This window comes from Manis javanica, chromosome 14, assembly GCF_040802235.1.
Source record: "Manis javanica isolate MJ-LG chromosome 14, MJ_LKY, whole genome shotgun sequence".
Lineage (NCBI taxonomy): Eukaryota > Metazoa > Chordata > Mammalia > Pholidota > Manidae > Manis > Manis javanica.
Window position 1 is genome coordinate 46,163,090 of NC_133169.1, and position 13,198 is coordinate 46,176,287.

The following is a 13,198-nucleotide window of genomic DNA, read 5'->3' on the forward strand; positions in this document are numbered from 1 at the left end:
CATGAATGATGAATGCAGGGAGTCCTGGCTTCCTGGGCCACAAAGCAAAGGACCTTCAGAAAGACTAAATAATTGTCAAAGCCATAACTCTGATCCCAAATATTAAAGCTAAAATTCCCTGAAATTAACCGAACAGACGAGCTATATCAGTCTTTGGAAATTAATCCCATTCTGTCCTAACATCATCTCTTAACAGATTGAAAGACAGTTGAAATCTTAAAAAAAAAAGAGAGAGAGAGTTAAAAATTAACTTTCATCTTGCTTCTGGTCTCATCACCACCACCACCACCACCACCATCACTAATTTGATGATGGTAGTGTTGAAATAGCAGAAATAGTAATGGTCGAGACTACAATCTATGAAGACTTAAATATACACTGTAAAATTGAGGTCTTATATAATGATTTTCTTAGTTGAGGATCATGAGGAACAGAACCGATGAGGTGAAAAAGCTCACAGCTAAACCATGCCTACCATAAATAATGGTGTCAGGAGGCAAACTCCACATTTTTCTATTAATTTATGCACACTGACTTATAAAATTTGGGGGACAAACTCTCCACTAGTTATGGGGTAACAAGAACAGAAGTTGTGATTAAACATATTTGCAGAATTCATAATTTTTAAATCTGAAAACAGAAACTTAGTAAACCATATATACCAGAATTTTACCAGTGTTCAAGAATAAGGTCAGACTACATAAGAGCAATTTTGGGATTTTACTCAACAAGACCTTTTATACAGCCTTACTGCAGGGTGAAATTAACATCAAAATAATCTCCCATACTCTGAACTCACAAAAAATTCACTCTTTGAGCAAGTAAAGCTTCTTTAACTTGCCTGCACACATTTAAGATGGATTGCGTTCCATGAAAAACAAATACAGGGGTCAGTTTTTCATATTTGCATCATTTCTTAATAAGATTGTAAATTATATCCCAAATAAGGAAGAGCTCCTCAAATGAAAATGTCAGAGAGAGGGTTTGCTTACTCTGTCTTAACTAAAGTTTCATTTCTAAATCTTTACATAAAACCATGAAATCTATTTGTGATACAAATTAAGACTTCTTAAAACTACAGTAATAAGCAGAAAGTCTCACCCAACCATAAGCAAAGATGTTTTTTTATCTAAAGATAACGTTTTAAAACTTATCCTCTAATGTTAATAATTTACCAAATGACATATCTTTCCTCCAACCACTGGTTTCAACAATTTCTACATGAGAAATACACTAAGAATGTTATAGCAAAAAAGTGTTGAAAGCCTACGAATCTATGGAGTTTCATGTCCACGTTCAAATTACTTGAACGAAGAAATTAACTGAGTAATTTTAATAAGATATTCCTTTTTTAAGGTATCATTGATATACAATCTTACAAAAATTTAACATGACCAACATTGTGGTTATTAAATTTACCCATATTATTAAGTCCCCCTCCACACAAACCCAACTGCAGTCACTGTCCATCAGCATAGTAAGATGCGAGATTTACTACTAGTTCTCTCTGTGGTACACTGTCTTCCCTGTGACCCAACGACATTATGTATGCTAATTATAATATCGCTTAATCCACTTCTCTATCCCTCTCCTCTCACCCTTCCCACCCCCTTCCCCTTGGTAACCACTAGACCCTTCTTGGAGTCTGTGAGTCTGCTGCTGCTTCATTTCTTCAGTTTGGCTTCATTGTTACGGTCCACAAATAAGTGAAATCATTTGGTGCTTGTCTTTCTCTGCTTGGCTTATTTCACTGAGCATAATACCACCTAAATATATCCACGTTATTGCAAACGGTAGGATTTCTTGTCTTTTTATGTCTCAATAATATCCATCATGTATTATGTACCACATATTCTTTATCCATTCATCTACTTATGGAAACTTAGGTTGCTTCCAAATCTTGGCTACAGTGAATAGTGCTGTGATTAACAGGGGTGCATATGTTTTTATGAATCTTGGATCTTTTTTCTTCACGTAAATTCCTAGGAGTGGAATTCCTGGGCCAAATGGTATTTCTATTTTTAGTTTTCTGATGCACCTCCATATTGCTTTCCACAACCATTGAACTAATTTACATTCCCACCAACAGCATAGGATGCTTCTCCATTCTCCACCTGCTCACCAGCATTTGTTGTTCCTTTTCTTTTGGATAGTGGCCATCCGGTGTGATTTTAATTTGCATTTCCCTGATAATTAGCGATGTGGAGAAACTTTTCATGTGCCTGTTGGCCATCTGAATTTCTTCTTTGGAGAATTGTCTATTTAGATCCTCTGCCCATTTTTAATCAGTTTATTTGCTTTTTGGGTGTTGAGGTATGTGAGTTCTTTATATATATTGGAAGGTAACCCCTTATGGATACATCATTTACAAATATATCCTCTATACTATAGGATGCCTTTTTGTTCTACTGATGGTGTCCTTTGCTGAATGGAAGCTTTTTAGCTTGATGTAGTCCAATTTGCTCATTTTTCTTTTGTTTCCTTTGCCGAAGAAGATATGATCATGAAAAAGTTGTTCACGTTTATATTCAAGAGATTTTTGCCTATGCTTTCTTCCAAAAGTTTTATGGTTTCATGACTTACATTCAGGTCTTTGATCCATTTCAAGTTTACTTTTGTGTGTGAGGTGAGACAATAATCCAGTTTCATTCTCTTACATGTAGCTGTCCAGTTTTGACAACACCAGTTCTTTAAGAGGCTGTCATCTCCCCATTGTATATACATGGCTCATTTTTCGTATATTAATTGATCATATATAATTGGGTATATATCTGCACTGTATATCCTGTTCCATCAATCTATGGGTCTGTTCTTGTGCCAGTACCAATTTGTCTTGATTACTGTGGCTTTGTAGTAGAACTTGAACTCGGGGAGCATAACTTCCCCATCTTTATTCTTCTTTCTCAGGATTGCTTGGCGATTCGGGGTCTTTCGTTGTTCCATATTAAATTCTTCTCATTAAAGTATTATTGATATGCACTCTTATGAATATTTCACATGAGAAAACAATGTGGTTACTACATTCATCCATTCATCAAGTCCTCACCCATACCCCATTGCAGTCACTGTCCATCAGTGTAGTAAGATGCCACAGATTCACTATTCACCTTCTCTGTGCTACACTGCCTTCCCTGTGACCCCACATACAATGTGTACTAAACATAATCCCCCTCAATCCCCTTCTGTGTCCCTCCTGACCTGCCCTCCCACATCCCTCCCCTTTGGTAACTGCTATTCCTTTCCTGGAGGTCCAAGTCTGCTGCTGTTTTGTTCATTCAGTTTTGCTTCTTTGTTATACTCCACAAATGAGGGAAAATCATTTGGCACTTGTCTTTCTTCACCTGGCTTATTTCACTGAGCATAATATCCTTCAGCTCCATTCATGTTCTGGCAAGTGGTAGGATTTGTTTTTTTCTTATGGCCGAATAGTTTTCCATTGTGTATATGTACCACCTCTTCTTTATCCATTCATCTACTGATGGACACTTATGTTGCTTCCATTTCTTGGCTATTGTAAATATTCCTGCAATACACATAGGGGCGCGTATGTCTTTTTGAATCTGAGAACTTGTATTCTTTGGGTAAATACCTAGGAGTGGGATTCCCAGATCAAATGGTATTTCTTTTTTCAGTTTTTTGAGGAACCTCCATTTTGCTTTTCACAATGATTGAAGCAGCTGCAGTGTAGGAGAGTTCCCCTTTCTCCACATACTCGGAAACATTTGTTGTTGTTTGTCTTTTGGATGGTGGTGATCCTTACTGCTGTGAGGTGATATCTCATTGTGGTTTTAATTTGCATTTCACTGATGATTAGTGATGTGGAGAATCTTTTCAAGTGCCTGTTGGCCCTCTGAACTTCTTCTTTGGAGAATTGCATGTTCATATTCTCTGCCCATTTTTTCATAGGGTTATTTGTTTTTGGGTGTTGAGATGTGTTAGTTCCTTATATATTTTGGATATTAAACCCTTGTTGGATATGCTGTTCCAAAATATATTCTCCCATACTGCATGATGCCTTTTGTTTTGTTGATTATGACATTTGCCTTATAGAAACTTTTTAGTTTGATGTAGTACCGTTAGTTCATTTTTGCTTTTGTTTCCCTTTCTCGAGGAGATGGGTTCAAGAAGAAGTTGCTCATATTTATATTCAGGAGATGTTTGCCTATGTTGTCTTCTAAGAGTTTTATAGTTTCATGGTTTACATTCAAGTCGTTGATCCATTTCAAATTTATTTTTGTGTATGGGGTTAAACAATAATCCAGTTTCATTCTCTTGCATGTAGCTGTTCAGTTTTGCCAACACCATTTGTTGAAGAGGCTGTTATTTCTCCATTGTATGTCCATTGTTCCTTTATTGTATATTAAATGACCATATATGGTTGGGTTTATATCTAGACTGTATACTCTATTCCATTGGTCTGTGTGTCTGTTCTTGTGCCAGTACCAAGTTGTCTTGATTACTGTGGCTTTGGGGTAGATCTTGAAGTCAGGGAGTGTAATCTCCCCAGCTTTAGTCTTCCTTCTCAGGATTGCTTGGCTATTCGGGGTCTTTTGTGGTTGCATATGATCTTTAGAACTATTTGCTCTAGTTCGTTGAAGAATGCTGTTGGTATTTTGATAGGGATTGCATTGAATCTGTAGATTGCTTTAGGCAGGATGGCCATTTTGAAAATATTAATTCTTCCTATCCATGAGCACAGGATGTGTTTCCATTTATTGATATCTTCTTTAATTTCTCTCATGAGTGTCTTGTAGTTTTCAGAGTACAGGTTTTTCACTTCCTTGGTTAGGTTTATTCCTAGGTATTTTATTCTTTTGATGCAATTTTGAATGGAATTGTTTTTCTGATATCTCTTACTGATAGTTCATGGTTAGTGTACAGGAATGCAACAGATTTCTGTGTATTAATTTTCTATCCTGCAACTTTGCTGAATTCAGATATTAGATCTAGTAGTTTTGGTATAGGTTCCTTAGGGTTTTTTAGATACAGTATCAGGTCATCTGCAAACAGTGACAGTTTAACTTCTTCCTTACCAATCTGGATGCCCTTTATTTTTGTGTTGTTTAATTGCTGTAGAGAGGACCTCCAGAACTAGGTTGAATAAAAGTGTAGAGAGGGGGAATCCTTGTCCTGTTCCTGAACTTAAAAGAAAGGCTTTCAGCTTCTTGCTGTTAAGTATGATGTTGGCAGTGGGTTGTCATATATGGTCTTTATTATGTTGAGGTACTTGCCCTCTATACCCATTTTGTTGAGAGTTTTTATCACGAATGGATATTGAATTTTGTCAAATGCTTTTTAGGCATTTATGGAGATGATCATGTGGTTTTTGTCCTTCTTTTTGTTGATGTGGTGGCTGATGATGGATTTTAGAATATTGTGCCATCCTTGTATCCCTGGAAAAAATCCTACTTGGTCATGGTGGATGATGTTTTTGATGTATTTTTTAAATCGGCTTGCTAATATTTTCTTGAGTACTTTTGCATCTAGGTTCATCAGGGATATTGATCTGTAATTTTCTTTTTTTGTGGTGTCTTTGCCTGGTTTTGGTATTGGAGTGATGCTGGCCTCATAGAATTAGTTTGGAAGTATTCCTTCCTCTTCTACTTTTTGGAAAACTTTAAGGAGGATGGGTATTATGTCTTCAGTAAATGCTTGATTAAAATTCAGCAGTGAAGCAATCTGGTCCTGGGATTTTCTTCTTAGGTTGTTTTTTGATTACCCATTCAATCTCATTGCTGGTAATTGGTCTGTTCAGATTTTGTTTCTTTCTGGCTCAGTCTTGGAAGGTGATATTGTTCTAGAAAGTTGTCCATTTCTTCTAGATTATGCAGTTTTTTAGCATGTTATTTTGCATTGCAATCTCTGATAATTCTTTGTATTTCTGTGGTGTCCTTCATGATTTTTCCTTTCTCATGTTTGATTCTGTTTATTTGAGTAGACTCTTTTTTTCTTGATAAGTCTGGCTTGGGGTTTATCTATTTGATTTATTTTCTCGAAGAACAAGTTCTTGCTTTCATTGATTCTTTGTATTGTTTTATTCTCCTTGATTTTATTTATTTCTGCTCTAATCTTTATTATACCCCTCCCTCTAGTGAATTTGTGTCTCCTTTGTCCTTCTTTTTCTGGTTTTGTTAACTGCCAGTTTGGACTGTTCATATGGGATTGTTCTTCTCTCCTGAGGTAGGCCTGTATTGCAATATACTTCCCCCTTAGCATGGCTTTTGATGCAATCCACAGATCTTGGGGTTCTGAATTACTGTTTTCATTGCCTCCATATATTGCTTGATCTCTGTTTTTATTTGGTTATTGATCCATTGGTTATTGAGGGGCATGTTGTGAAGCCTCCATGTGTTTGTGCGATTTTTTGTTTTCTTTGCAGGAAAGAAAAGCTTTGGGGTCTGAAAAGCTGTTTGGTACAATTTCAATCCTTTTTAATTTACCAAGGCTCTCATTGTGGCCTAGTATATGATCTATTCTTGAAAATGTTCCATGGGCACTTGAGAAGAATGTGTATCCTGTTGCTTTTTGGTGGCGTGTTCTACAGACGTCTCTTAGGTCCATCTGTTCTAACGTGTTGTTCAGTGCCTCTGTCTCCTTACTTATTTTCTGTCTGGTTGATCGGTCCTTGTATTGAGTGGTGAGTTCAAGTCTCCTAAAATGAATGCATTGCATTCTATTTCCCCTTTCAATTCTGTGAGCATTTTTTCACATTTTTGGGTGCTCTATGTTTGGTGCACGGACATTTCTAATGGTTACATCCTCTTGTTGGACTGACCCCTTCATCATTATGTAATGTCCGTCTTTTGTTTTCTCCTCTGACTTCCTTTGTTTTGAAGCCTTTTTTTTATCTCATACAAGTACTGCAACTCCTGCTTTTTTCTCCCTGTTTAGCTTCATGAAATATCTTTTTCCACCCCTTGATTTTTAATCTGTGTAGGTCTTTGGGTTTGAAGTGAGACTCTTGTGGGCAACATATGTATGGGTCTTGTTTTTTTTATCCTTTCTGTAACTATGTCTTTTGTTTGGTGCATTCAGTCCTTACAATTCGGGTTATTATCGATAGGTATGTACTTTACCATTGCAGGCTTTAGATTTGTGTTTACCAAAGGGTCAAGGGCATCGCCTTTAGTATCTAACAGTCTAACTTAACTTGCTTATCATGCTATTCCAAACAAAATTTAAAGAATTTTTTTCTCCATTTTCTTCCTCCTCCACTCTTTATATACTAGGTGTCATATTCTATCCTCTTTGTGTATCCCTTCACTGATTTTGAGGGTAGTTGATTTAATTTCCCATTTGCTTAGCAATTAATTGGTCTACTTTCTTTACTGTGGTTTTATTTTCTGTGGTGACAGCTATTTAGTCTTTATAGCACTCTCATCTAGAGCAATCCCTCTGAAATGCACCAGAAAGATGGTTTGGTTTCTGGGAGGTAAATTCCCTCAACTTTTGCATTTTTGGAAACGGTTTAATACTTCCATCAAATTTAAATGAAAATCTTGTCAGGTACAGTATTCTTCATTTGATGCCCTTTTGTTTCATTGCATTAAATGTATCATGCCACTCCCTTCTGGCCTGTAAGGTTTCGGCTGACAAGTCTGATGACAGCCTGATGGGTTTTCCTTTGCATCTGGTGTTTTCTCTCTCTCTGGATGCTCTGAATACTCTGTCCTTGTCCTTGATCTTTGCCATTTTTATTATTATTTGTCTTGGTGTTGTCTTCCTTGGGTCCCTTGTGTGTTGGCAGATCTGTGCACCTCCATGGCGTGAGAGAACATGTCCTTCCCCAGGTTGGGATGTTTTCAGCAAATATTTCCTCAAAGACACTTTCTGTCCTTTTTTACTTTTCTTTCTCTCCTTCTGGTACCCCTGTAATATGAACATTGATACTTTTGGATTGGTTACACAATTCTCTTAATACGCTTTCATTCCTAGAGATCCTTTTTTCTCTCTCCACCTCAGGATCTTTGCATTTTTGTTCCCTAATTTCTATTTCATTTATCACCTATTTACCTCATCTTATCTTCTTTTTATATCCCTCCATTGTATGTTTCATTTAGATGCTATATTTTTCAAAGTTTCTGTTTCTTTGTTGAAAACCTCCCTGAGGTCTTGAAAATTTTTCTGTAGCTCTGTGAGCATGTTTATGATTTTTATTTTGAAATCTTTATCAGGAAGATTGGTGGTTCAGTTTCACTTAGCCTTCTTTCTGGTATTTGAGGGATTTTGGTTTGTACCAGGTTTTTTGCCATTTCATATTTCTAATGAATCCTACTGAATAGTAACTTTGTGTAGGCAGTGGCCTCTAGTGCCCAGAAGCTCTACTCTCCAGAGCTGTCCAGCCCCTGGAGCAAAGGCGGGAGTCACAGGTGCACAGGGCCAGTGCCTTCTGGGAAAAAAGAGCACTTTCCCATCTTCCTGGTCACAGTGCCTGCCTCCACTGCCAGGGCTACTGGGTCAAGAGTGCAGGATGGATTCTCTATGCTACACCCTTGTTGGTGCTGTAGGTGGGTCTGCCTCTGGCTGGCCTGGGATGATGTTGGGGTTAGGAGGTTTGTGAACTGATGCTGGCTGGGAAGAAGGAGCCACAGGCTGCATATTGCACTGGGAAGGCCTTGGCACTGCGTTGCCAGCCAGGGGGAAGAAGTGGATGGAGCTTCTGAAAGTTCCCAATCTGCTCTGCTGAGTGTGCCAGGATGATTTTGTGCACCTGTCTTTTCTCCTGGCAGCAAGCTCTGTATAATCTTTGTCTCTTTAGCAGCCCTCTAGCTGTTGGAATTCTTTCAAAGTGCCTGCCTTTCTTTTGTCCCAGTGCAGCCAGTTTGGGAACCTGTTTTCCATAACTAGGTAGAATATAGTATTTCTAAGTATTCTGCCTGTCTTTGCTTTCCAACCTCTCTAATCTCAGGAGAATCATGTAATGTGGGTTCCTGCTCCCAGAGCAGATCTCCAGGGGTGGGTATTTAGCAGTCCTGGGCTTCTACTCTCTCCCACCTCCATTTCTCTTCCTCCCGCTGGTGAGCTTAGGTGGGAGAGGGCTTGTGTCACAATGGATCACAGGTTTCCTTACCCTTTCCATGAGGTCTTCTCTTTTCCCCAGATGTAAGCTCTCTGTTGCATTCTTCTTTCTGATCGCTCTTTCAGGATTAGTTGTATTTGCTGTATTTTTGTGTTATACGTGGTTTTGGGAGGAAGTTTCTGCCTCACTTCTCACGCAGCCATCTTGTTTAATCCCCATAAGACATTATTCTTTACAAAAATTTTGCCTTCAGTTTTTCCATCACTTTGTCCTATATCAGTTGCTAACCAAGCTGGTAGTACCAGCATATACACCAATATTTAACAAAAACTCTAAATTCCCGTATATTTCAAAGTCTTGTTCATATCCCATGTCTACCAAAATCTTCACTCATTTTACCAGCTAGATATGATCCTAAACCTCCAAATTTCCTAGAACTTTATGCATATCCCTCTTTAGAACTTAACACTTTCTACCTTATAATAAATGATCTAGAACCAGCATTATCTACTGAACCCAAGGTCCTTAAATCTGATCTGCTAGTGGATAAGCAGGAGGTCTAGGCCTCTGAAGCAGGACTCAGTAGCAGAGCTATATGTCGGAACTGACACAGATGGTGCACAGCAGAAGTGAGGAAGAACCAGTCACCAAACTGGTGAAAAATAAGAACAAACTGGTATTCAAGGAGGAAGGAATCAGGACTTGAGAAAATATCTGAAGGAGTGGCCCAACACAAATATAGGATGCACAGAGGAAGGTTGGTAAGAGAAAACAGAGGAGGTAATAGGAGGGTTAGCATGGCAGAGCCTGGAAAGATCCCATGGCAACAGTGTAGCTCAGTCCTTGACCAAGCCCGTTGGCTAAGGCCCTAAAGGTTCTGCATCCTTTGGAACACTTAAGGGGAAGGAAAATGTCTTACAAATGTGAATTTAGAGTAGAAGAGCTGGGGTGAAGTATGAACTTGACATTTTCTAGCTGTATGACTTGGCAAGGCAATCACTCTGAACTTCAGTTTCCGTTTCCACAAAAAAGAAATTAACACCTGTTCACATGGTCATTCTAAAGAATAAATAATTTATGTGAAAGTACTTTACAACTTTAAGAATACAAATGTAAGGTACTATTAAAATACAATAGTATTCTGCTGTGTAAATTAATTTTGCTCATTTTTTTTAATGTGGAAAATTTTGCAGACCCGTATTTAGGAATGAACTTTTTTTATGACTGGATAGTGATCATTTCACCATAAAACTTAAAAAATCTATTTGAATATAAATGTGTTGAACGGTATTGTTCCACTATATAATTTTATTTCTCAGTATGAATTTAGCCATTATATTTTCTGCTTTTATTGTGTAGAAAGAGCAATCCTCGATCTCCTGTCCACCTCTGACCCCTCGCCACCCCATCCCTGTGGACGTGTGTGTGTGTCTACTAATTACCTGTCAGGCCTCTGAAGCCATTCCAGACAAAATTTATTAAATCTTACCTTGACTAAACTAATCTTCAATTTCATCAAAAGTTGTGGAGTATTCAAAAAATCTAAGTTCCCTTTCATTTGTTTAGTTAGTGGATCATTTTTGGTCTTTCCTCAAAATATTATGAAATTAAAAAAAACACTTTTAAAATGAGATATTTAATAAAAGGTAATGAAGAGCAATGAATGGGAAGAGGATAATACTGACATATGAGGAATCTCTAGAGAAAAGACAGAAATTTTTGTTTAATAATACCATTAAAGTTCTACTGGAAGATGAAAAAAATGAGATATTTGACCTAGCATCCTATGAAACACCATCCATTTAAGTTCTGGTGTTCAACATAAATGAGGTTTGAGTTAAGCATGAGTGAAAAACAAGTGCTTAAGTTTATACACTTGCAAAAAAAATAGTGGGATTTTATACAATATGTTCTACATACCTGATTGCTTTTATAAGTATTAGGATAAATAACACATGAACTATTGAACAATAAATCAGATGAAAATGAAAGAAAACATTATGTTGTGAAACCTAAACACATAAACTTTTCTTTGTCCATCATACCTCAACAAAGTTGGGGGAAAAAAAGAACTAGTATTAGTTAATAAGGAAAGAAAAGAAAACTAAAAACAGTATTAACTTATATTTAGAATGAGCTTCATCACTACTTTTTCTATATTGGTACACTGTAATCTCTTATTACCTAAGGGGAAAATAAAAAGAAGAAATATGAAAATAACTATCAATTTAATAATTTAAATTAAAAATTGAGGATGATGACTGAAGTGGCTGCTGCTAGAATTTTACCACTACTTTAGGATTCTGAATAAATTAATAATTTACAAGCCTCTGAGTAAATTTGAATACTTCAGAGAAAATAAATATGAAAGAGTGTTTGAATATAAAACTGAAATTCCCTTACTAAATGCTTCCTAATGTAACATTTTCTGGAATATTATCATCCAATGCAAAACATCAAGTATGAATAAATCAACAGGAAAGAATAACTTATGTAAGTGCAATGACAGTTTCAGCTAATTCAAACAGATTTTGAAGCTAAAGCCCTTAGCAGTCAGCACTTTCCCCTTTAGTTAAAAAATAATACTAAATCACTGATTAAGCAGAGTTTAAGTGTATACATCAAAGGATGAAAAAATACTGAATACTCAGTAAAAAATAACTTCCAAAACCTTAAACTTGTAGGAATCAAGTGATAACCCCAAATAAAATACCAAAATCTAATACAACTGATTAAATATTTTAAAGTAACTCACTTGAAATCACACAGAAGTCTGTATCTTTATGTTAGAAAATGCAAGCTGTTTTTGATCAGTCTTTTGCTTTGAAATCATTCCAAAATTTAAAAGATACATATCTTCTAAAAATATACTAATTTAAAAAAGTATTATAATATTTAATAACTAATAATTTAATACTTAAGAAAACATATTCAATTTTTAGAAAGAATACATTATTTGTTTGAAATAATTTTTATATCCTATACCAGTCGCATTAGGTAATATTTTAATGTCAGTGATTTGAGACCAGTAATTAGCTGTATAGGACATGGAATAACATTACTCCTAGTGTTCACACTAGTTCTCTAAACAATGCATAAATAGCGATATTATCAAAACCACACTCATGAAAAATCTACTTCAAGTACTAAATGACATTTCTCTCAAATTTACCCTTACAAAAAGTATTGAAACATCATGCTTATTTTATAATATATACTCATAAACAAAAGCAAACATGCAAAATTTTAATATATTTTAATGTGCACATCAAAATACAGTACACTTTCATTAATTAACAGCAGCTAATCTACAGGAATTTTTAGGGAACAGAAATTGTCTTTATAAAAAGATATTCTTAAATCCACACAATTTAAAAATTCTTCAAAAGAACTTAAGTTTGAGGACAATTACAGGTGAGAATGCTACATTATTTTTTGTTTTGAACCATTATAAATCTGATTAGTTAGTATAACATCAATTTACTGAGTAATCGTAGTATAGAAAGAGCTATATATTCATATGACTTTTAAGTACAAGATTAACCATTTAAAGCATAGAATCACTAGTAAAACTGATTATAACGTAAAGGTAAGTTGAAAATATACCAAAAAAAAAACTTTGCCTGTATATACTTCAAAAATGATGTAATTAGACATTTTAAGAAGGTAGCTCTCTTTAATACTTACTTAACAAGACCTTTTGCCACCTGTGTTTGATCCACCTGAACACAAATTGCCTCCTCGATGAATTAATTCAAGTTCCAAATTGGTTCTGTAAGTAAAACATTAAAATGTATCTTAGTCATTAGGCTGAAGCAATATTTTAAAATTTATTTTATTGATATGTCTGAATCAACCCAAATAGTAAAGTTCTTCAACTTCATTATTTGCTAAAGTATAGTATATGCAATATCAGTAATAATCATGTTTTATGTATTTAAAACTAAAAAGGGAAACAGTTCATCTACCCTTACTTACATGTTCATATTTCCACCTGCATAACTGCACACATTATGGTGTAATTGTTGCAAAACCTCAACTATTGGCAAATACTAGAATGTAGGCCTTAAGAAAAATACTGTAACACATTTCATAAACCTGCATATGAATCTGATGAAAGCATTTGCTCTCCAACTATTAGGCACTAATTAGGTCGTTTCTGTCATATAAGACACAAAG

At 35.8% G+C, this 13,198-nt stretch overlaps 1 long non-coding RNA gene across 1 annotated transcript in view; it reads right to left on the reverse strand.

The window, feature by feature from the left end:
- LOC140846131 (uncharacterized) overlaps positions 1-12,801 on the reverse strand; it is a 53,447-nt gene extending 40,646 nt beyond the window's left edge. The window contains exon 1 of the long non-coding RNA XR_012125044.1: positions 12,707-12,801. This is a non-coding gene — a long non-coding RNA (uncharacterized lncRNA). The remainder of the gene's footprint in view (positions 1-12,706) is intronic.
- Between the last annotated feature and the right edge of the window lie 397 nt (positions 12,802-13,198).